The 24024-nt window shown below is 44.1% G+C and overlaps 1 protein-coding gene across 4 annotated transcripts in view; it reads right to left on the bottom strand.

The window, feature by feature from the left end:
* The window catches only part of DSCAM (DS cell adhesion molecule), a 726986-nt gene that overhangs the window by 134586 nt on the left and 568376 nt on the right, over positions 1-24024 (bottom strand). The gene's annotated exons all lie outside the window — the stretch shown is intronic.

The following is a 24024-nucleotide window of genomic DNA, read 5'->3' as shown; positions in this document are numbered from 1 at the left end:
TGCTTATGGATTTTTGTTTTAAATTGCTAGCGGTGCAATACGTGAGGAATTTGGGAGTGCTTTTTGGACCAAGTTTGCACACAGAAGAGTGCCTTAAACCTCTGCCCAGTCTGCAACCAGTGGGTGTTTCCTGAAGAGTGCCATTGCAGTGGATCTGCATAAGAACATACACCATACATGACCTTTCTAAAAATCTGAAGGTCATGCAGGCCTCACATGAATTATCTGTGGTGGAGGGTGACTCATCAGTGGCGGTCGGTGGTATTTTCTTTTTTGGGGGGGGGCAAACAGTGCACAGCCAGCCAGCCCCACCACCCCAGTCGAGTCACCAGCACAGTCGGTCAGTGTCACCCAGCGGCCGCAACACTTACCATGGGCTTCCCTCCGGGCGACCAGCGTGTCTCTTCCAGTGGTGGTTCTCCTCCCTCCTCCTCCCGGCAGCCAGCCTATCTTCCCTCCGGGCGACAGACGGGCGGCCCGCTAGCTTCCCCTGCGGGTGATGGGTCTCAAACCCGCTTCCTGATTGGCCAGGAGGAGGGTCAGTGTTGCAATAGCGAATGTTCATTCGCTATGTAAAACAACTTGGTGGGCTCAGAGCGCAGTGCTCTACTCCCTGAGCCCAGCCTATTTTGAAGCCGATTAGAACCTCTGGCTCTAATCACATGCTTCTAAAACATATCCCCTCCATTGGAATTCATACGTCTGGCGTCCTGCAAGGGGCAGGACGCATCCATTGGAGGGGGTGGCGCTGGATGGGGGTGGCGCCCGTGAACCCTTACTGGACAGGCCGTCCAAAATCCTTAACTAAATCTGTGTTCACAGCTACCAAGTCTTCTCTCTTTTTTTCAACACAAAAGGGAGGCATCCTTATTTGGGTGTTCACATCTTGGCCTGGGTGACGTGGGCACTGCCTAATGACTGTCCAGCGGTGGGATCCTGAGAAGACAGCAGTAGTATGATGAGGTCAGGAAGAGGCAAATGGTCTACTGCAGTGCTAGGTCCAGTGGTTGCGACTCCTGGAAGTGGCGCTAGCATCGGCACATACAAAGATAGAGGAAGAATTTAAAAAAGCATCTAAAAGGTTTTCTTTTTTCAAAGAACATGCTGAATGGTTATACGGTGGGAGAAAAGTTGTCACGCCTATGGGCTTTAAAAAATTGACTGGGCTTGGGCTTAAATAAGGGGTGTCCAAACTTTTGACCTTCTTGGGCCACATTGGAAAAAGAGGAATGGTCTTGGGCCACACATAAAATACACTAACAAGAGGGATCGCTGATGAGCAGAAACATTTGAACAGATCATTAGTTAATGATCATTGATGGCGAAAAGGGGGCAACATAAAACGAATAAACTGATAAACGAAGACATCAGTATCTGGTTGGATGGTTGTAGTAGCAATTCTCAATGAATTCTCAAGGTGCTCATCAGGTATTTTGGTTCTAATTTTGCCCTCTGTGTGCTTCATCCGTGAAAATAGTTGCTCACAAACATACTGTAGGTGCTGCCGAAAACTGATGACATGAATAAGGCATGATTGTTTGATATTTTTCTTTGAGAAGACAAAAAAATCCAGTAGAGACACACACTGTCAAATTATTCTTCAGCCGCAAGTGTTCGCCAAGTATAAATGTATTTTTACAAACCCCCCCCCCCCCCTTCCATGAGTGTGGGACCTGCAGACTCGATGTCCGCCGGTGTCCCGCAATCGTGTCACGGTGCGGCAGAACGAGGAGATGTAAACAAGGCATTTCCCCGTTCTGCCTAGTGACAAGACAGAGATCTACTACTCCCTGTCATTGGGAGCAGTGATCGCTGTCATGTCCTAGGTAGCCCCTCCCCCCCTACAGTTAGAATCACTCCCTAGGACACACTTAAACCCCTACAGTTAGAACCACTCCGTAGTGTATAACCCCTTCCCTGTCAGTGTCATTTACACAGTAATCAGTGCATTTTTATAGGACTGATCGCTGTATAAATGACAATGGTCCCAAAATAGTGTCAAAAGTGTCCGATGTGTCCGCCATAATGTCAAAGTCACAATAAAAATCGCAGATCGCCGCCATTACTAATAATAAAAAAATAATAATAAAAATGCCATAAAACTATCCCCTATTTTGTAAACGCGATAACTTTTGTGCAAACCAATCATATGCTTATTGCGATTTTTTTTACCAAAAATATGTAGAAGAATATATATCGGCCTAAACTGAGGAAAACGTGTTTTTCATATTTTTTGGGGGGATATTTATTCTAGCAAAAAGTAAAAAATATTGCTTTTTTTCAAAATCGTCGCTCTTTTTTTGTTTATAGCGCAAAAAATAAAAACCGCAGAGATGATCAAATGCCACCAAAAGAAAGCTCTATTTGTGGGAAAAAAAGGACGTCAATTTTGTTTGGGTGCAACGTCGCACGACCGCGCAAATGTCAGTTAAAGTCATGCAGTGCCGTATCGCAAAAAGGGCTCTGGTCAGGAAGGGGATAAAATCTTCCAGGGCTGAAGTGGTTAAACAAAAAAACTTTAATATCAACGATTTTGAGTTGGGCACCATTCAGTCAGTCCAATCTTGGGCCACAAGTTGGACACCCCTGGCTTAAACACCAAAAGCTTTACTATAATAAAATCTGAAATCAGCATAATATATTACCAGCTTCCGCCTGTCCCTCGTTTAAAAAGACAGTCCCCTCTTGAATCCAAATTTTATTTCCACTTTCCTCCACAACTGTCCATGTGTAAGGCTTGATGTGCAGATATTTTGTATAATTGTACTACCAAATGTGTCGATTGGATTCAGTAAACGTCTATGTTAAAGTTCACCCTGTACATGGCTGATTGCTCTCTGTAATATTATTACCTTTATATTTATTAGTTATTACCTGTTGATCTTACCGGTAGACCTGTTATTTTTCTTCTTCCTTTTCCAGGATGACCACACTGTTTTGCTGTGAAATCACACAGCCTTGGACAGGGTAGTCGTACATGGGCTTGTAGTTCAAGCCCAACGCCAGCTAACAGTATTGAACATTTGCAGAAATAATTTAAACCATTGCAGGGTTCAAACTATATGAATAAAAGTTGACCATTATAAGCCCACCTGGCAGTGTTATATGGGTTGTCCCAACACCCGTAACTGTCACTTTTGCTGGACAGCCTGGCCTACAGGAAATATTCGAAAACTATAAATAAAGACATGTGAATTAAAAATAAATTATATAATCTTTTGCTAAAGCGGACCCTTAAAGTGGTGTTCCGGCCAAAATTATACTTTTTTTTTTTTTTACAAATAAAAGTTGTTGTTTATTTATGAAGAGTACACATTTACAGAATAATGAATACATTGATATACGAGGGGATACATAGTAGTGTTTAAAATACAGAATATATCTATCACGACCTACATGGTCGCTATCAATAAAACATATGCAGGTATTTATTTGTGATTATTAAGCACATGTATACCATTTGCGTTGAGAGATAGTTTTTTCATCACATCAGTGCATATAGTAGAGGGATATTCTACTGGAATTTATTCAGTAGTTGTGTTGCATGTGGCTGCGTTATTTAACCATAAGTCCCATACTTTCCCGTATTTAGATGGGCAGCCCCTATGGGCATATATTTCTTTCTTATGTGGTAAGACAGCATTAATGGCAGCTATCCATTCCTGGAGTGTTGGTGGTTCCCTCCTCATCCATTTTCTAGCTATGAGTAATCTAGCCACAAACAATGCCTCCTTGAGAAAGATGATATGGAATTTGTCTGAATCTGGATCTGGGAAAATTCCCAATATGCACTGCTTGGGGCACAGTTTAAGAGGAGACCCCATTTCATCGTGTATGAATCGCACTATGTGAGACCAATAGTCATGTATAACCGGGCATACCCAGAGGAGATGAAAAAAGGAGCTAGATGGGTTGTCACATCTAGGGCATAGGGGGCTGTGGTTAGGTTTGAATCTAATCATTCTGGCCGGGGTCAAGTATGACCTATGTAAAATGTAAAGTTGGGTGAGGCGATCAGAGAGCCTGGTGGACACAGTTTTGCAATTATCCAACGCATCTTCCCATTCATCATCCTCCAGCTCCCCCACCTCCCCAGCCCATCGGTCCCGCAGACTGTAAGCAATTTTCACAGCCGTAGGCCGAAGCAAAGAGATGTAGAATATCGAGATGAGTTTAGAGGAATCTTGTCCCTTGATGATATTTAGAATATCCAATCGTTCTACGTTGGGAGGAACATTGTGGAACTGGGCCTGTAGAGCATGGCGGAGCTGGAGGTATCTGAAATGCATGGAGTTAGGGAGGCTAAATTCATCCTTAAGTTGTTGAAATGATTTCAATACGTTGTCCCTGTATACATCTGAGAGAATAGTCACCCCCCTAGCGACCCATATTCCATAGTCTGGCAGAGACAAAAGTTCTTTCAGCCCTGGGTTGCCCCAAAGCGGCGTGTGTGAGTGTGTATGAAGGGCATGTATTCTGCGTCTTATTATTGCCCACACCTTGCAGTGGGTGGATATTAGGCCCGGACAACCTCCCCCCAATATCCGAGGATCTGCAGAGTCTCTAAAGATGATTTGAAATGGGTGGGAGTAGAGGTGGGTATATTGGGAACATAGTAGGGTCATATAACGTTCTTTATCGCATTTGTCTATGTAATAAAAGTGTGATAGTTGCGCCGCCAGATAGTAGAGGTTGAAATCAGGTAAGGCTGTGCCACCTAGGTCCGCGGGGTTTTTTAATACTTGCCAAGATAGTTTATGGTGAGACCTTCCCCATACAAATGAGTTAAGAATTGTTTCAATTGTTTTAAAGATCCTGAGTGGCAGGTATATCGGGGCATGCCAAAAGACATAAAGGAATTTGGGGAGCAAGATCATCTTGATAAGGTTCACACGTCCCATAACCCCCAGGGGGAGTTTAGCCCAGATCTGGGTCTTATTTTTCAAAATTGTGAGCAGAGGCTCTATATTCTGTTTGGTGTACTCTACGGGAGTGCGAGTGACATTGATCCCCAAGTATTTCATGCTACTAACTATCGTAAGGGGGGAGGAAGCTTGACTTTGTGTGGGTGCATCTATGTCTATAGGGAGGATTTGGGACTTGTCCCAATTTATTTTAAGACCCGAATAGTTCCCAAATGTTTTTATGGTCTCTAGTGCTAATTTCAAAGAGGGGCCTGAATCTGATAGGTACAGCAGCATATCATCTGCGTATAGACTGATTTTCTCCACCAGTTCGCCACTCCGTAGACCCATAATGCCCGGGTGAGATCTCAATGAAGCCGCAAGGGGTTCCACCGCGAGGGCATAGAGTAGAGGAGATAGCGGGCATCCCTGGCGCGTCCCCCTTGAGAGGGGGAAGGCGTCCGAGACTCTCCCGTTAACCAAGACCCTGGCACTGGGATTTTGATACATTAGTTGGATCCATCTAATGAATTTCGGTCCGAATCCAAATTTAGCTAGGCATTGCCATAAATATGTCCACTCAACTGAGTCGAATGCCTTGGCGGCATCCAAAGACACCACAACTCTGGATCCCATTTGGTCGTGTTGAGCTTGTATATTCATATGTAGTCTGCGGAGGTTATGGGCTGCATTTTTAGTGGGCATAAAACCCGTTTGATCCGGGTGGATCAGGGTAAGGATTATTTTATTTAGACGCAACGCCAGGATCTTGGCCAAAATCTTTATATCTAGTTGAAGAAGCGAAATGGGGCGATAAGATTCTGGGATTTCTAAATTTTTACCAGGTTTGGGTATGAGCACTATATAAGCTTCAGTCATGGATTGGGGGATAGAGCCAGATTTAAACATATGTGCATATAGTTCGTGCAATCTAGGGACAATGTTATCTATATATGTTTTATAAAATTCTAGGGGGAGGCCGTCAGATCCAGGTGCTTTCGAGGCTTTGAGGTGGGATATCGCTTCAATAATATCATCTGTAGACACTGGGGCTTCCAGCATTTCAATCTGGGTTTGGGATAGTGTAGGTATTTCTATATTCGCTAATAGTGCCCCTGCATCTCCATTGTCATTATCAACCGTGGAGGCGTAGAGCGCTGAGAAATAAGAACGAAATTCTTCTGCTACTCTATCAGGTTCAGTAATCATTTCCCCATTAATGCCCCTAAGAGATACTACCGTGGGTGGTCTGAGGTCTATATGGGCTAAGTATGCCAGGAGGCGTCCCGCCCTCTCTCCACATTCATAAAGCCTTTGTTTGGTGTAGAATATGTTTCTCTCCGCTTTTTCAAAGTGTAGGTTGGATACTATACGGGCTTGCTGTTTTAGTTGGTCGGCATTAGAGGGGGTAGGGTTAGATGTAAATTCCCTCTCCAGCTCTGTCAAGACTCGTTCTGCCTGGTGTATTACGTGTGAGGACGTCCTCCTATGTTTATTTATGTATTGGGCAAGTGTCATGCGAGCATGGGATTTAAAGGCATCCCATACTATTTCAAGAGGCGCTGAAGCTCTGTTATGTTGAAAAAATATGTCCCACTCAATCCCAATCTCATCTATTCCGGGTACCACCGATAACCAGAAGGGATTGAGTTTCCATGTATAGGTATTGGGCGGGGAGTCAAGTTTAAGCACAACCCAGTATGGGGCGTGGTCTGATAGTGTACGAGGGTAAAAACCTACGTCCTCCAACAGAGGGAGAAGGGAGCGGGATAGCAAAATAAGATCAATCCTAGACATTGAGTTATGAGATATTGAAAAGCAGGAATAGGCCTTATCTTGTGGGTGACGATATCTCCATGTGTCAATCAGAGCCATCTCACCGAGTAATCTACCGAATCTAGTGTGTTGGGGGGAGGAGATATTAGATGATTGTGTAGTCATTCTATCGAGATCCCTGTCTAACACATTATTGAAGTCTCCCATCCACAGTACCGGAACAGTAGGATGTTGAGCCATAAAAGCAAGGCCTTCATGTAAAACATTAAAGTGGAACGGGGGAGGTATATAGATTGCAAGAATAAGTATTTCCAGCCCATTTAGCTTGGCGTGTAAAAACAGGAATCTGCCCTGTGCATCTGATTTAAGCGTCAGTAAGATAAACTGCACTGTCTTCGCCACCAATAGTGCGACTCCTCTAGAATTGGATGTGTATGGAGCATGATACACCCACCCCACCCAGGGTTTCTTAAGTGTTGACATCAATTGACCGGTAAGATGTGTCTCTGTAAGGGCTATTATTTCAGCTCGCATATTTTTGAGGATAGATAGGGTTGCATTTCTTTTGGGTTTAGCTCTCATACCTCTCACGTTCCACGTAACACATTTCAACTTAGAAACCATACTTAAATTTGTTTATCTTTGAGCTCGCCATCCTGGCCGCGGAGCAGCCGCCCCGCCGCAGCCTGCAGTACAGGAGAGCATGTATCTCCGCCCATCGTAATCTAGGCGGCAGAGTCAGGATCCATGATTTTCCAACCCTGGAGCCTGAATCCACATTTTTTCCCCCCCCAGCGCATGGGCATATGTATATCAGTATATAAACCAGGTATCTGCAATGAAGACTCCTCTTATCTCTATTAGTCTGTATGAAAAAAAAACAACAAAACTTTTTCAACTTGTAGATTAACACTCTGGGCTGCACAGGCAGACATCCCTTCCCATGTAACACAGGGGCAGGCTGCTGTTCCCGTACATTCCAGGGAAACAAAACTTGCGCCTTTTGGCGAACATTACATGAAATTCCTGTAAAAACAGGACCCACTAGGAGTCCTGTATCTAGGGGGACAATAAATCGCTGGAGAGCGAGCAATAACATGAGGGACTTGACTCCCAAAACATGACCTCCAGGATGATAGGATGTGGAAGAATATGCAGAGGTATACGCTAGATAGTGTCTTCTGGAAGTCATGAAGGGCTTCTGCTTGCCAAAGAAAACAGTTATCATCCATGATGGATGGTATGTGCATAGGGGACAAAGGCGTATGCCAGATGAGATTGCGGAGATGTGCTCCAGAAAAAAAAAGGGGGGGGGGGGGGGGAGGGGGGACGGTAAAACAGGGGAGGCATAGCAGGGTATAGTGAGATGTGAATATGAGAAAGTTCACTGGCAAGGTGAGGGCCGGTTCCACATGAACTTGTATGGTACAGTACCTTGATGGAGCAAAGTCCGGTTTGTCACGGTGTATGGTGTAATGTCGGCAATGCATTCAGGCGTCATGCACGGTTTACGGCATTAGTGGTCATCTGAAATCCTAGAGAATCCTATGAGGGTGCTCGGTCCGGTGCTGCTCTGTTTTCCATCCATTCGAGTACCGCTTCTGGTGTATCAAAGAAGTGGGCCCTGTCCTCACCGACCACACGCAATCTGGCCGGGAAGAGCATTGCATATTTGTAATGGCGGATCCGCAGTTGTCGTTTGGCTTCTGTAAATTGCGCGCGCTTCTTCTGAACTTCTGCCGAGAAGTCTGGAAAGACTTTGACCTCTCCATTGTTGAATGGGATGTTGCCCTTTAGCCTAGTGAGGCGGAGGACAGCATTTCGGTCACGGTAATTAAGCAGTTTGGCAATGAATGTTCTGGGGGGCGCACCTTGGGGAGGAGGTTTGGAGGCCAATCTGTGTGCCCTCTCCACCACGAATGAGGTGGAAAATTCAGCCCGGCCAAAGGTAGAGATTAGCAGATTCTCCAGGAATGAGGGGGGGTCGGCACCCTCCACACCCTCCGGCAATCCCACAAACCTCAGATTGCACCTCCTCAGTCGGTTTTCCATGTCGTCTTGCTTCATAAGTACTATGTTCAGCTGGTGTTGTAATCTTTCTGTTGTTATCTGCAATGGTGGTATGTCGTCCTCCACCTGGCTGATCCGTGTCTCTGTATCAGTAACCCGTTCTCTTAGTTTCTGCAAGTCCTGTCGGATTAGCGACACATCCACCTTCACCTCCTCTATTTTACACGTGAGGGTGCTCTTGCAGTCCGAGATTGCTTCCAGGACGCGGGCAGTGTCGTCTGCAGCTGAGTCCGACGGAGCGGGCTGGTCGGCGCCATTTTCCTCTGCGGCTGTCTTATCTTGTAGGCGGAATTTTGCAAGTTTAGCGGCCGTGTCCGTGCCTTTTTTTGGAGGAGACATCTTCTCTATACTGTCCCACTGCTGGCAGTTTGAAGTGGTCGGTATTTGCGGTGGTTGTTACCCCAAGAATGACGGATACGGATTTTGGGCAAGCGGAGCTCTCAGTCAGTGTTCCTCACGCCATGCTGGTCCAGGCCACGCCCCCAAAATTATACTTTTTAAACAAAAATACCCCTATAATACACAAGCTTAATGTATCCTAGTAAAGTTAGTCTGTAAACTAAGGTTGGTTTTGTTATTTAATAGCAGTAGTTTGTTATTTTATAAAAACTTACAGCAGGCTGTGGCCATCTTAAGTGTGGGCATCTGAAGCCAGACTGTATTTCTTCCTGCATCTCATCCTTGCAGATCTCGCACATGCTCAGTGCAGCACAAGCAGTGTAATAGGATTCAGGTCAGGTTTCCATAGCAACGGCAGTGTCAGAGGAAGTTGCTTCCCCTTCCCAGAAGGCATTGCATACAGGAAATGATGCGATGGGCCGCGCCCAGGGAGGAGGAAGTGAAAAATTAATACAGCAGATATACAGTAAGTGCTGAGAAAAAAAATAAAAAAATATCCAATTTGTTTACAGTGCACAGTTTAGTGAGGGATGCTGAAGAATTGTAAAAGTGGGTGGAACTCCACTTTAAAGTGGACCTTCAATCATTTTTCATCTTTCAATCTATTAAATCTTCTGCTAACTTTGGACAGCAAACCATTTTTTTTCTGCCAGTAAATCCCTTATACAGCCCACTTCCTGTTTCTTGTCTGGTCATTAGTCTAGCCTTATGACATTATGTACAGCTCTCTCTCTCACTCTCCTGAGAGTTTGCCAGAAGGGGGGGGGGAGTCATAAGAGGGCCAATGAGAGTTGCAGAGCCAGAGGTGTGCCTCTGTGTGTCGGTGTAAATCCAGGAAGTGAACAGGCAGCAGCTTCAGCCGCCGACAGTTACAATGGTTGCAGCTAGACAAAGTGGAGGGAGATTTCTGCAGCATATTTGGCAAGTACAGAATCACAGTATATATAAAATAATATGCAAAGTGGTTGGAGGGAAGCTTCAGAATGGCAAAAGATGTTTTTCTTACAAATTATATGAGCAGACTGCAGTTCCCCTTTAAACCTGCACACTGCTTGGCAAGAAAGGCCCACACACAACAACATTCGGCTGACTATTGACTTTACAAACAGCGCCCCCTCTGGCAGGAGGTGACCAGACCACACAGTAAATGGCACTACAAGGACAGAAGGGTGGGGAGTGTCCTAGAAGGCAGCGGGCAGTCCCTTTCTGTCTCTCCTTTAAGAAACTCTACTGGCCATGTTCCAGCCAACAAGGCTCAGGAGCTGCCATAGTGTAAGGCATTACTAATAGCACATGCTCCTGTTATTTGCTATTTTGGCAGCCATTACTGAACACACAAGAGCCCCTGTGTATATTAAGGTCATACTGAAAACTGAGGAGATTGTACCAGAATGCAGAATTTCCAAGAATAACCTAATACATAAATACAGGAGCCATATTTAGCTTCTCACTAATCTGCCGCAGGCCTATTGTGCTGCATATATATATATATATATATATATATATATATATATATATATACCATGAATACTTTATGTGGGATTTGTCCCATTTACCTCATATTCTATATTATTTCCTAACAAAGCAGCAGTGTCAGTTCAGAAAAATGTAAAAATGTGTGGTCACAAATTAGTCTGAGGAGAAGTGTTTATGACGTCATTTATCTCTGACCTCATCGTCTAAATACATCCAACTTCATGTACCAAAGTTCTGGGACTTTCTAGTCTGGGTTCCAATACAGATTGCTGCTAGAGATGAAAAAATTAAGTTTTTATTTTCTTGAAATTTTGGTGAAAATTTAAGATCATTTTTACAAAATTTGGACATTTTTGCAAAATGTATTGGAATCCATTGTTAAGACAACATTAAGGGCTAGTTTACACTTGCTTCAAAACAAGGCTCTGGACACGCTTTGTTAAAGCTCTCTGAACGCCAGCCAAAGCTCCTGTCACTAAATAAAATGGTTAGCCTATAGTCCTGTTTACGCCTTGCTTTTGCTTGGTGCTTCGATGAGGCTTCAGTGAGGCTTCTATGAGGCTTCAGTGAGGCTTCTATGAGGCTTCGGTGAGGCTTCAGTGAGGCTTCAGTGAGGCTTCCGTGAGGCTTCCATGAGGCTTCCATGAGGCTTCCATGAGGCTTCAGAGATGCTTCAGTGAGGCTTCCGTGAGGCTTCCGTGAGGCTTCAGTGAGGCATCCGTGAGGCTTCAGTGAGGCTTCAGTGAGGCTTCAGTGAGGCTTCAGTGAGGCTTCGGTGAGGCTTCCGTGAGGCTTCCGTGAGGCTTCAGGGAGGCTTCCGTGAGGCTTCCGTGAGGCTTCCGTGAGGCTTCTGTGAGGCTTCGGTGAGGCTTCCGTGAGGCTTCTGTGAGGCATCCGTGAGGCTTCAGTAAGGTTTCCATGAGGCTTCCGTGAGGCTTCCGTGAGGCTTCCATGAGGCTTCCATGAGGCTTCGGTGAGGCTTCCATGAGGCTTTGGTGAGGCTTCCATGAGGCTTCAGTGGGGCTTCAAGTGAACTTTACCATAGACTTTTATGGAAGCTTTGAAGACGCTTTGAAGCACCACTAAAGCTACATGAGGTATCATTTTTGAAGTGAAGCCAAAGCAAAAAGCAAGGTGTAAACAGGACTGTAAGCTAACCCTTTTATTTAGTGACAGGGGCGTTCAGAGAGCTTTAACAAAGCCTTGTTTGGAAGCACTAGTAAACAAGCCGTTAATGTGTGTTGAAGTTGAAGCAAGTGTAAATGAGCCCTTAGGCATTTTTTGGTTGTTTAACCGCTTCAATACAGGACCCTTTTACCCCCTTCCTGCCCAGGCCAATTTTTCAGCTTTCAGTGCTGTTTTTTAGACAGATAGAGCTTTCTTTTGGTGGTATTCAATTGTCAATGAGCTTTTAATTTTTTGCTAAAAAAAACGAAATAAGACTGAAAATGTAGGAGAAAAAAAATCTAAGTTTCTGGTAGAAAATTTTGTAAATAAATAATTTTTTCTCCTTCACTGATGAGCGCTGATGAGACAGCAGCACTGATGAGGTGGCACTGATGAGGGAGCACTAATATGCAGCACTGATGGGCACTGATAGGTGGCACTGTTGGGTACTGATAGGTGGCACTAACGGGCACTGATAGGGGGCACTTATGGGCACTGACAGGCAGCACAGATAGGCGACACTGATGGGCACTGATTGGCGGCACTGATGAGCAGGCACAGATGGGCACTGAAAGGCAGCACTGACTGGCAACACTGCTTGGCACTGAATGGCAACATTGATGGGCACTGTTGGGGCTGCACTATTTATCTGTGCAGGTCTCTCCGGTGAGGAAATGCCGCTGATCGGCTTTCCTCACCTCACACGTGGTCAGTGTGAGGACAGGAGAGCCGATAACAGGAATTTCCTTGTATACAGGTGATCAGCTGTGATTGGACACAGCTGATCACATGGGTAAAGAGTGGCGTCATCAAGCCTTTACCGAGATCGGGGATGTGCCCTGTCCCGGGTGGCAAGCACAAGGATAGACACCGCTCTAAAGTGTGAAGCCCAACTATGAAAGATTTGGAAAGGGCACACCAAAATCCAGGTGCTCCTAGGCACAGGATGTCCTTCCTACATCCAAAAACAGTATCTTGAGCAATGAAAGAGGCGGCACTTCTGGAAGTTCCATCTGTGATCTATATTTTAACATAACCAGGTTAAAATGACAGCTGACGCGTTTCAGCTGGTGGTTAAAGTAGTACAAAACCCCACAAAAAATGTATTATAATATCGCAGTTCGCCAACCTTAAGATGTGATAGATGCATTAGTTTTCTTGTTTTAGTTTTTTTTTCCCTTTAGTTATAAGACACTTCCTGTCCTACGGTATCTGCATTATAGATGAAGTAGTAAAGCAGACTAGTAGAATTATATGGACTCGACTAACAAATGAAAGCTGAACTCCAGCGAACCCTTTATAAGCAGTTGCAGCGTTTTTTTTTCTCCTTTTGGGATAAAGGTTTTACATTAATTAATAAAAGATGACCATTATAAGCACCCCTGTCAGTGTTAAATGGTTTGTCTCAACCCCTCAAATTCCACTTTTGCTGGACAGCTTGGTCTTTTAACCACTTCAGCCCCGGAAAGGATTTACCTCCTTCCTGAGCAGAGCAATTTTTGCGATTCGGCACTGCGTCTCTTTAACTGACAATTGCGCGATCGTGCGACATTGTACCCAAACAAAATTGACATCCTTTTCTTCCCAACAAATAGAGCTTTCTTTTGGTGGTATTTGAACACCTCTGCGGTTTTTTGCACTATAAACAAAAAAAGAGCGACAATTTTGAAAGAAAAGCGATATTTTTTACTTTTTGCTATAATAAATATCTCCAAAAAATATATAAAAAACAATTTTTTTTCCTCAGTTTAGGCCGATATGTATTCTTCTACATATTTTTGGTAAAAAAAAAAAAAAAATTGCAATAAGCGTATATTGATTGGTTTGCGCAAAATTTATAGCGTCTACAAAATAGGGGATAGCATTTTTTTTTTTTTATTAGTAATGGAGGAGATCTGCAATTTTGATCATGACTGCGACATTATGGCGGACACATCGGACACTATTTTGGGACCATTGTCATTTATACAGCGATCAGTACTATAAAAATGCACTGATTACTGTATAAATGTCACTGGCCGGGAAGGAGTTAAACACTAGGGGGCGATCAAGGGGTTAAGTGTGTTCCCTCAGTGTGTTCTAACTGTGGGGGTGATGGGCTCACTAGAACATGACAGAGATCACTGGGAGAAGTAGATCCCAGTCATGTTGCTAGGCAGAACAGGGAAATGTCCGTTCTGCCTCTCCGTGTCACGATCGAGGGCCACTGGCAGACATCGAGTCCGCGGGACCCGCGGCGGGCTCCTGCTGGCTGCTGATGACGCAGCGACGTATGGGTACGTCGTTTTGCGCACCCGTGCCACTTTGCCAATGTATATTGGCGTGAGCCGGTCGGCAAGTGGTTAAGAAAAAAGGCTTAAAATCACCTTTTGGAATTCCTCTTACATTGTTAAAGCTTATAGGAGATTTTAGTGATTGGGTTTAGATGCAAAAACCTACGTCAAAGTTAATATCTGCAATCTGCTTGGCAGCAGACCAGCCATAAAACCCCAACCCTGAGCACTGCCGGGCGGCACACACCTGGAAGACGGATGCTGGTGCCAATGTCAGGCTTGGCATGAGCAGGAACGAGGCAAGCTACACCACTAAGGAATATTACATTACTCCTGCCAGACAATAAATGGATTGTTTGCAGAGATAATGCTCTATTGTTACATTTAATTGAATTTTAGAGAATATTCCATGTTTCATCCTTATCAAAAGCTTAGAAAGAAATTCTGCACCTAGCCCTAAGGACTTAAAGAGGAACTCAAATGACTACATACTTAATCGAACTACATAAATGGGAACTGTTTTTTTTTCTTCTGCCTAATGATTTGTAATTCTCTGTAGCAAGTCTTGTGGGTCACGCATACATGCCACACTATATAGCCAGGCAGGAGAACCCATTTTTGCTGGTTCGAATGTGCGACTTTCTGCGTCATCCCTTCACCTCCAGCTACTCGCACACTTCAGATCAGGAACTAAGAAAGTACTGATGCCAAAGCATTAGCATGACATCCAGGCAACTAGCACTTTTAGAAGGAGGGCCCAGCACTGGTGGCAGCCATGGCTTGACAAAGGGGCGTTCCTAGCCCTGAAACGCATAGCCACGCCCCCGCTGATGGAGTGACATCATTGCGGAAGATAGCCGAGGGTAACCGAGTGGAGCCAAATCCTGCCAAGCCAGACAAAGTGATCCCGGAAGCCTTCTAGTCATACTGAGAGGAGCTTGTGTTCTAGTGTGACATTGACCATCCCCTCCATTCCAACAACTTCTTGGCCTGGCTCTGCCTTCTTCAGCCGCCTCCCTGATGATGTCCGCAGACAAGGGCCACTCCACAGAGGGCCTCTCCCCTTCCTCTACAGAAAATGGCAACAATATGGCTCACAACGGGGAGGATTTACTAAAGGCAAATACTGCATATAACACGCACTTTTTCACCATGAAAATCAGGTGCAAATAGCGTGTGCGTGTTATACGCCAATACTTCAATTTTAGCTGCCTCGGAGGGGACAGGGATGGGCGCCGTCAGATTACATACAGAGAGAATCTCCTGTTTACATGGCGGCCTCTGTATTAGGAAGTCCCGTCTCCTGGGCCGCCATTGGACCACTGTTCTGTCTATCATAGGAGATTCTCATTGTATGTAATCGGTCGGTGCTTGTCCCGCCCCCCTCCCTGTCCCCTCTAGGATGCAGATGGGCATCGATCAGGCTGCACTGATGGCAATGGTGAGGTTGCTGCATTGATGGCAATGGTGAGGCTGCATTGATGTGGACTGATGAGGCTGCATTGATGGCAATGGTGAGGCTGCAGATGGGCATTGATCAGGCTGCACTGATAGCAATGGTGAGGCTGCAGATGGGCACTGACCCTTATTTTGCTTCAAAGTTCCTTATTTAAAAGTTTTTTTCCTGAAAGTTCCCTCTTAAAATGAATGTGCGTGTTATACGCCGATAAATACGGTAGACTATGCACCCTGCAAGTGCAGTTGCACTCAATTTTATTAGTAAATGTAAATACGATAAAGCTTCACTTTGTAGAGAATACCCAATCAGGTGCAAGGAAAATAAAATAAAAATAAGCTCTGTAATCATTAATACATTGTTAAATGTACTGTTTAAATGCAAGAAGTGTAAGTACCTGGCACACTCTGATGCATTTCGTGCTTTCGACTTTATCTAGGGCAGGGGTCTCCAACTGTTGGCCCTCCAGCTGCTGCGGAACTACAAGTCCCATGAGGCATTGCAAGGCTGACAGTTACAAGCATGACTCCCACAGGCAGAGGAATGATGGGACTTGTAGTTCCACAACATCTGGAGGGCCACCAGTTTGAGACCCCTGATCTAGGGGATCCTATACAAAGTCAAAGTCACAGTCCTGACGTCACATCCGGTTGCCATACAGTCATGCCACAATCCGTTTCATCCTTCTAACTTTTTCTACGATCTGATGGACCTTGCTTTGTGCACTGGTCTAAATCATTTGTTGGAGGGGGGATTACGGTGTGGGGTTGTTTTTCAGGGGTTGTGATTGTCCCATTAGTACCAGTGAAGGGAACTCTTAAAGTGGATGTAAACTCTCACCTATACCCAGTGAAGTGAACAGCCTCAGATGATACACAGGGATAAAACAAATCTCCCTACATAAGTCTTACATGTACATAGCTCCCAACTGTCCCTGATTTCGAGGGACTGTCTAGGGTTGCCACCTCATCCTTTTAAACCCGAACACCTTTGAATTACACAGGTTCTGAGGCTAATTAAATGCAGATAAGGTACCAAGTGAGTTTAATTACCACCTTAATCAGCCATAGAAAATTTGTAACCATATGTAATTAATATGTGTTTGGGTTTAAAGGGATGAGGTGGCAACCATAGGACTGTCCCTGATTTGGAACAAAATCCCTCTGTCCCTCTTTCATCCCTCATTTTGGTCTGATCTATATAGTTGTATATAAATTGGACTACTTATCTATCAAAAAGTGTTTTCCAGTGCTAAACATTTCATCCAATTTCTAAATTGCTGCATTTGTAAATTTCAAAAGCCAGTATAAAGGAATAGTAGTGGTAAAAAAAAAAGCACTTGTGGGTTTACCTAATAATTTTTTTGTATAATTCTCCTTTAAGGGGGCGTGGCAGGGGGGTGTGTCCTATACCTACATACTTTTGCTAATAGGTGTCCCTCGTTCCCATCTCAAAAAGTTGGGAGGTATGCATGTATATCTGCAGGCTTCAGCTTTATATAGGGTTTAGAAAGTGCAGATCGTGTTAGGAGATTTTCTCTTCCTAGTTAGCACTGCAGTAATGCCGGGGCATACAGCCAAGACAGTTGATTGGAGGAAAGACACACACACCCCCTCTCCTCATAGGTAGAGACTTTCAGAGCTGATCGTTGAATCATTCAGCGCTCTGCTAATCTATTTATAGCATCCTCGCCGACAAAAAATTCAGGCTGCTTTTATCATATGTAACAGAGAACTTGTCAGAAGTTATCAGGCTGATAGAAGGGAAAGGAGGGGAACAGAAGAAGGGAGCAGGGGACAGCTACAGGACATAGTGCTTTGAAGAGAGATAACAGAACACTGCTGATATATGTGCCCAGTTCAAATTTCATAAGTCAGGTTTACATCCACTTTAAGGCTTCAGCATACCAAGACATTTTGGACAATTTCATGCTCCCAACTTTGTGGGAACAGTTTGGGGATGGCCCCTTCCAGTTCCAACATGACTGCTCACCAGTGCACAAAGCAAGGTCCATAAAGACATGGATGAGCGAGTTTGGGGTGGAGGAACTTGACTGGTCTGCACAAAGTCCTTAAGCCCAACCCTGATAGAACACCTTTGGGATTAATTAGAGCGGAGACTGCGAGCCAGGCCTTCTTGTCCAACATCAGTGCCTGACCTCACAAATGTGCTTCTGGAAGAATGGTCAAACAATCCCATAGACACACTCCTAAACCTTGTCGCCAGACTTCCCAGAAGAGTTGAAGCTGTTATAGCTGCAAAGGGTGGGCTAAAGCAATATTGAACCCTACGGACTAAGACTGGGATGCCATTAAAGTTCATGTGCATGTAACTATAGTGTATATATATATATATATACACACATTTTCGTGGCCTTAAATTTTCTTGGGTTTTCACATTAACTCAATTTTGCAGTTAATAACACTACAAATTGCTTATAAGTGGATAATGTCTTATTGTCCAAGCAAAGACTGGGGTTGGGTATAGGAAGACCTGGGCTCAGAGGAAGTGGCCTGAATAAGGCTGGCCATCACACTGAAGTTACCTAGTGGTAGGAAAAACAAACACACTGCAAGGGAAATCTCTGTATGTTATGGCAAAGGTTGGTTTTGTTATTTATCTTTTAATTGCCTTTTCATTTTTATCTTGTTATCTTTGGCTGGGGTTCTGCTTTAAGTAACACAGCCTCTTGATCTATTAGAAAGCTATCAATCCCCGTCTGTAATTTCTTCCTTGAACTACTGTTGATGACTAACATATCCTGGCCTCTAGGAAGGCGGCGTATGATCGGTTTTCGAAGAAAAGTCAAGGTTACAAGCCCTGGAAGTAATTCAACTTAAAAGAGTGATCAAGCACAATGCAGCCATTAGCCGGCAGAGACAGAGAGAGAGATGAAAGAGACTCTGCGTAAGTGGCACAGTAGGTTCGTTTTACCAGATTGTAAATAATATATGCAGGAGCCGAGCTCAATAAATACAGCTTTATCCTTCCCTCCTGCCAACTGAGCCCAAGCTAAGATATAGAGTGACACCTGTATGGGTATACAGTGCAGCTACCAAATTAATCCTTCACACTTAGCACAATGCAATCTAATGTTCAGTAACTCAAGCAACGCTCGCCTGTGGTTCTGTAGCTCAGAAATGATGCACATCCTGCACTGTGGGCATTCCTAGAGGCTGGTGGATAATATTATGCTTGCAGGTCTGTATCACTGTGAATCAACGTAACCTTGGAGGAAAGGTTCACTGAACTGGAGAAAGTTAACGCGGTTTACAAAATCATCGCACATACTGGATAACATGTCCTCTACTGCACATAGGCACAGCACTATTCACCTTGGAGATATTTGGACCCACCTGAAGCAGCAGGCTGACTGTACAGTATATAGCCATACAATTCATTCTAAAAAAAAACCTGCAAATTTGTAGATGGTAAAGTACTAAATTGGCAATATGATTGCAAATCGAGCACATAGATGTGCCAACACATACTGTAGCTCTCTATAGCTTCATGAGTCCTCCAGGGTCTTCTGGGAGGCTGAGATGATCAAAGCTCTTCCCCACCGACTACTTCTTCCAAATATCTCCAAGGTGAATAGTGCTATGCCTACGTGCAGTAGAGGACATGTTATCCAGCATGTGCGTTGATTTACTTTGTAAACTGCATTAACTTTCTCCAGTTCAGTGAACCTTTCCTCCAAGGTTACGTTGATTCACAGTGATACAGACCTGCAAGCATAATATTATCCACCAGCCTCTAGGAATGCCCACAGTGCAGGATGTGCATCATGTCTGAGCTACAGAACCACAGGCGAGCATTGCTTGAGTTACTGAACATTAGAATGCATCGTGCTAAGTGTGAAGGATTAAGAAAATAAAATGCGACGCTTACAAGAGTTCTTTAAAAGTGGTCCTTAAAAATCCAAGGAGAGAACCCCTGGTGTTAAACAAGAGTTCTTCTATAGGTGATAAAAAAGAACCTCCACCGACACCACAGCACAATGAGCCTCTTACCCTTAGGAATAGACCACCAAGCTATAAGTGATCTAACAATGCTCAATTCTCCACCTGGACTGGTCAGGTACCTGATAGACAACCCAAGATAATAGTCCGATCCTGAAGTCCCCTTTAGAATTGGACATAGAGAGCGATCGCTACCGAACGCATTCTATGTCCTGTAATAACTGAGCAGAGTAACCTGTGTGTTACTCTGCTTCAGTTTATGAATGAACGGGAGCCGCTGTCTCCTGTCCATTCATCTTCAGTGCAGAGAAAGAGACTGGGGAATCTGTCCTCAGCCTCTTTCTCTGTCTCAAAGGAGAGATGTCAGAGGTCTGTTTAGACCCCTGATATGTCACCAAACCCCCCAACTGATATATAAAAAAAAATCCAATATCACAAAAAAAGTAAATGGTAAAAAATTAAAAAAAAATAAAAATGGGTAAAAATAATATAAAAAAAAAACTACTTTCTGTCTGTAATGAGAAAAATGTCAGATTCTGTGGGTGGGTCTGTTATCCGGAGCTCGGTGGGTGGAGTCGTGATGTCAGTAGACTCCCCGCCCACCTCTACACTCCCCTTGTCAACATGCATTTTCTCCTGTGTATTTCTTACACTGAACTTCTGCTATGATCACTAACATCCAGTCAAAACCCAGAAAAGTCACCACATGACTTCAGCATGCCCAATCATGCTGAGGTGTGAAGCAGCCAATCCCGGGAGAGCTGGAGAAGAAAGGAGGAGGGGATCTGAAGTACACAGAATGTGTCTCTTAGGCTAGTGCATGAGATATGTAAATCACCTGTCACTCACAGCAAGGGGGAGATACAGCCTCCTATTTCTCTATCTGTCCATTTTTATCTCAATGAAAAAAGATAAGAGGATTGCTCAGAGCTGGATTGACTATTCGTGGCAAGACTGGGCACAGATGACATTAAATCCTATACTGTACAAAGTGCAAGCCTCAATTAAAAAAAAAAAAATGGGTTTACATCCACTTTAACGTGTGCTGTAAATTGTCTCCAACATTGTTACTGTTTCTTCTTGCCAGAGGCTGCCATTTTGCTGAAGCCCAGAGCCCCTGAACAGAAGTAAATCTTTAAGCTGTCAGCAGATCGACCTCTACAAATGGAGACAACTGAGCATGTGCAGAAAAGGGGTGAGACAGTATATAACTGGATTTTAAACAGTATAGACACAAATTTTTAATGTTTTACATATCTATACCTGCAAAACGGACCAACCTGAAGTGATCTAGCAGGACTTAATTTTCTAACTAAAGTTCCATTTTAACTCTATGATATGAAGGCGGACATCTACTACTGCCTACTAGACGTTACATTTTTTCCAGTTTGATCTAAACTGGTAAATTGTGCAATCTAATTGCGACATGCATGGTACCATTAGAAGTGAGTAATGTCTGAGTCCCAGCAGCCCTGGATCTGAGTATGAAGCCTGACATCTGTGTTAGTAGGGGGCCCGGAGAATATGGTCCATCAGATTCCTATAGTGCTGGGTCAGACAGACATATATACATTACTGGAAATAAATATTTTTTTTCATTTTGTAATGATCGGGTGGCAAAGAATCTTAATTTATATACGGTATTTGTTCCCAATGCTGGGAAATTAGCTCTCAACTGGTTGAATTTAGAGATTTCAGTATAAATAAAAAATTGTGTTCAGTATTTTAAAAAACAATATCCTGCTTTTAATGGGATTTTCTTTATACTGAAATTGCAGTTAAGATGAAAGTCGAATTTTATTAGTTCTATGTATTATTAGGCAGTGCGGGTTTATTGGTCTATAATAGTAGTTGCTATTATTAAAAGTGCCAAACACTATTTATATCCAAAATGATAGTAACTATAAAGTAATCCTACAGTTTTAGAAAAAGTCTTTCTGTGGAGAATACCTAAAGTTTTACTAAACCCACAATAGTAAAACCAGTCTGTATATGCAGTAAAGCATTCTTGTTATACTCCCTGGAGGGGGTTAATCCTCTGCATTGTGTAAAAAGGCTGTTTCTCCCCTTCTTCCACTGTCCCCAAACCATCTCCTGATGAAAAGAGCAATGGAGGCGCACTGCACATGCTCAGTTTGGTGTGTATTACTAGAGATTTTATTTTTCTCCTTGGGAGAGTGCATGTGATCAGCACAGGGCCAATCAGCACTGTCCAGACAGAGGGTCAGGGGTCTTGCAGCCACATAGGACAGTCAGAGGAGAATGAAAACTCCTCCTACAAGCTTTAACCAGACACTGATAGAAGTCACAAGACTGATCTAACGGCTGATGAAAAAAGGTATTTAGGAGTTTATATTTACTAAAACTATTGCATTTCCATGTTTTGTGTACTGTATTTTGTGCTGGTAAAATACAGAAGAAAAAAAAGAAAAAAAGAAAATTAATGCAGAAACCGCTAAGGCCCCTTGCAGTGTGTCCTTCCCAAAGTTCTAGGACTCCCAGGAGGGACAGGTGCAACTCCAGACTTTTGTTCTTAAATTCGCAGGGTCCAAGATGCAAGTACCATTCGGTACAGCGTTCAGCCCTGTCCAGCCACAGCCTGTCATATACTTTTAGAGGCTGCTTGTAGCAGGGCTGGATGCTGTACCCGTTCCTAAATGGTGGCAGGAGGGGTGCACTGCTCCGCGTGCAAGGGGCCTAGTGATTGGTAAACTGCAATATATAAAATGTTTGGTACGCTACATCAATATCAAAAACAAGCACAAGCGTTGGTTAGGCTTTGTCTATGCATTTTTAGTTTATGGTTCAGATCCCACATTTCATGAATTACTGGCAAAGCTAGGTCTGCCACCTGTCCGGGTTTGACCCGGACAGTCCGGGTTTTGACAGTTGTGTCTGGGTTTCAGTCCACCTGAAACCCGGACACACATACCTCCAGTGCAGTCCAACCACCTTGGAACAAATCCAATGAATTGAATTCTGTCCCAAGGATGGAGTAATACTTGGATTACCCTTGGGGGGGGGGGGGGTGTTCCACCATCATTCACAATTATTTTTTCACATGTAAATATACACTATATTGTCAAAATAGGAGAAAAGGGGAATGATGGCTCAAGGACCAACTAGGTAATAATAATATAAAATAAAGTAACTACAGCACACAGGTGTACTCTGCAGCGAACGGAAACCGGAACTGGAAGTGCGTTCCAGCCTGGGACGCAAAGACAGAGCACCAGAAGTGACGTATTAGGGCAGCCAATCAGATGACGCGTTTCACAGCATCTGCTGTTTCTTCAGATCTAGGTGACTGATCAGGAAGTCAGATATATATAGGCTAGTCAGGGCGCCATCTGATTTCAGTCATAGGCGTCATCTGATTGGCTGCCCCAATACGTCACTTCCGGTCCTCATTGTTTGCGTCCCAGGCTGGAACGCACTTCCAGTTCCGGGTTTTGTTTCCTGCAGAGTACGCCTGTGTGCTGGCCTTCTAGCCTCCCGGACATCATCAGAGGCTACACCGCTATTCTATCTCCCAGCGGCTTACTGTCCACAACACCGTGATCCTGCCATTTTTCAATTATACGGACAGCACCTCGGACCTTTTGTGAGTAACCATTTGGCTTGTTTTTTTTTTATTAAATGGATAACATTATACTGCACTGAGTCTGGCGCACCTTGTTTTTGTTTTACTATATTGTCAAAAGTATTGGGACGCCTGCCTTTACACGCACATGAACTTTAATAACATCCCAGTCTTAGTCCGTAGGGTTCAATATTGAATTGGCCCACCCTTTGCAGCTATAACAGCTTCAACTCTTCTGGGAAGGCTGTCCACAAGGTTTAGGAGTGTGTCTATGGGAATGTTTGACCATTCTTCCAGAAGCGCATTTGCGAGGTCAGGCGCTGATGTTGGACGAGAAGGCCTGGCTCGCAGTCTCCACTCTAATTCATCCCAAAGGTGTCCTATCGGGTTGAGGTCAGGACTCTGTGCAGGCCAGTCAAGTTCCTCCAACTCAAACTTTCTCATCCATGTCTTTATGGACCTTGCTTTGTGCACTGGTCCAAATAATTTGGTGAAGGGGGGATTATGGTGTGGGGATTTTTTCAGGGGTTGGGTTTGGCACCTTCGTTTCAGTGAAGGAAACTCTTAAGGCGTCAGCATACCAAGACATTTTGGACAATTTCATGCTCCCAACTTTGTGGGAACAGTTTGGGGATGGCCCTTCCTGTTCCAACATGACTGCCCACCAGTGCACAAAGATTTGAAGCTGTTATAGCTGCAAAGGGTGGGCCAACTCAATATTGAACCCTACGGACTATAAATGAGATGCCATTTATGTTCATGTGTGTAAAAGCAGGTGTCCCAATACATTTGACAATATAGTGTAATTGTAGGGGAAGGAAGTGCTGCGTTTTTTTTATTTTTAGTTTTTGGGGTATCTAAGGAGAGGACTGACCCAATGGGTGTCTTTAAGGGGATCTAATGGGGGTCTCCAAGGGGGGACACTGATTTAAGGGGGACTCTGATTTAATAGAAGGTC

This window comes from Aquarana catesbeiana, linkage group LG02 (genome assembly GCF_042186555.1).
Source record: "Aquarana catesbeiana isolate 2022-GZ linkage group LG02, ASM4218655v1, whole genome shotgun sequence".
In the NCBI taxonomy this organism is placed as follows: Eukaryota; Metazoa; Chordata; class Amphibia; order Anura; family Ranidae; genus Aquarana; species Aquarana catesbeiana.
Note: the sequence above shows the minus strand (reverse complement) of the source record. Positions and strands in the feature narration are given on the sequence as shown.